Source organism: Pinus tabuliformis, chromosome X (assembly GCF_031772625.1).
Source record: "Pinus tabuliformis cultivar Carrire ecotype Pingquan chromosome X, CPIR1, whole genome shotgun sequence".
NCBI lineage: Eukaryota > Viridiplantae > Streptophyta > Pinopsida > Pinales > Pinaceae > Pinus > Pinus tabuliformis.
In genome coordinates this window covers 351,322,861-351,324,784 of record NC_142308.1, presented here as the reverse complement: position 1 = coordinate 351,324,784, position 1,924 = coordinate 351,322,861, and the positions used below count along the sequence as shown (strand labels likewise).

Sequence of the window (1,924 nt, the reverse complement as noted above, 5' to 3'; positions counted from 1 at the left end):
ACATGCTACTGGCAACAACATAGATCACATGAGCCAGTGGGTGTGACTAAGTGATTAGTATGTAACATTGGCTCCCAGTGATCATAAATTCAGTCGAAAGTCACCAAACTTCCTTGCATGATGTTATACAAACACCATTCTGTGCTTGTAAAGTTGTAAGCCACTAACATTCTCAACGTGGATTGGGAGGTCTGCTCGAGAGGCTCATGAATTTCTGATCATCAAAGTTCATATGTTTACAACATTGCTCTCCTAGTCTTACAGGTCAAAACCCTCTTTGTTGATAATATTAATTGGATGCTTCCAGGGAAACTATTTTATTGTTATTCCTGTAAGTTTTCTGCAAACTGTGTTGGGAACACTCTTCAGGCTCAACCACTTTGTGGTGAGAAGTCATAGAAAAATTCGTCTACTGTACTCCTCAAAAGAATGGCTAAAGCAGAGCAAGATTTTTTGGAAATAGTTGATGATAGCTTGGATATTAAAAAATATACAGATTTAGTAAGGATTCCAGTAGCAGAAGCGATAGCTACCTTTATTGGAACAACAAGGGATATGTTTGAGGATAAGCAGGTTCTAGAGCTTAGATGCGAGGCTTATATCCCCAAGGCCCTTAGGAAGCTCAAAGCCATATGCTCTAGAGCTAGAAACCGAAGGAAATTAATGAGACTTGCATTGGCGCATCGTCTGGGCGTTGTACCTCTTGGAGAAGAAAGTCTTTTTGTTGCAGTGTCCTATGTCCACAGGAGAGATTCTCTTGAACCCTGTGAGTATGTTATAGATGAAATCAAAGCATCAGTTCCTATTTGGAAAAAGGAAGTTTATACTAATGGTGAAGTCTGAAAGGAGAATTTTGAGTTTTTCTTGCGAAAACCAGGGGAAAGTGGAAAGGAGTCAAGTCTGAAACAACATAAAGCTCATCAACATTCCAGGTGTTGTGGCTGTAAAGAAAGAGTGTTTGAGAATGGTACTGATGACAATAGCCATTACAGATTAGAAGTTGTGTAGGAGACTGAAAAGGAACCAAACAGAGATTCACATTGTGCAGGGGATGTTATTTCAAACAGTCATATAGAGAGGCAGAAAATTGATGCTCTTGAACTCGTAACTCCCTTACTGCCGCAACCCTTACGGACCAATGTCGATTGTTTCAAAGACATTACAGAAACCAACTTATTGGACGCCAAGGATTCCAACAAATTCGGTGTAACAAGTATGAGCAAGACAGATGTCATCGGTGTACCAGAAACCGACTTATTGGACGCCAAGGATTCCGGCAAGTTCGGTGTAACACATGTCACTCAATAGGCAAAAGGGTTGACTCGCAGTAGACAAGTTAACCGTGGAAAACCAAATTAGTAGTGACAACTGTACGGTAGCAAACAAAAGTAGACCATTTTAGGCAGCTAACTGATTAAAAAGGATACTTTTCGGTGTAATTAAAGTAAAAATATTGAATTTAAGTTAGTGTTAAGGCTTACAATATTATCAATTTAGGATTGGTAAATTGAAGTATATTTTAAAATTTTAATTATGCATTGTTTGCATGAATGAATAACTTTGTTTCTAATTTCATTGTTGAAATATGAATTCATCCACCACCATAAGTAGATTATGATCTAAAACTACTTTTTATTGGTTATTCTATTGTCTTCTTCAAATGTGAGAAAACGTGAATAACCCAAAACCCAAAAGCATTTGCCATGAGTGAAAGTTCACCCCCTTATAAACTACTAGCAAAGCATTTTAGATGGTCATATTAGGATCTTAGACATTAATAGATGATAGATCAATATGTGATAGGTTTGAAATAACCCAAAAAAAACTATTAATTTGATTTTTTTAATTTGATTAGAATTTTAGATTTATGAAAAAATTTAATTTTATATAGTTAATTTATGATAATAAAAGAAAAATATATATT

General features: G+C 36.0%; 1 pseudogene; it reads left to right on the top strand.

Annotated features, from left to right (window-relative positions):
- The first annotated feature begins 429 nt into the window (after nucleotides 1–429).
- Nucleotides 430–1,143, top strand: LOC149139907 (molybdopterin synthase catalytic subunit pseudogene; annotated as a pseudogene).
- The last annotated feature ends 781 nt before the right edge of the window (nucleotides 1,144–1,924 follow it).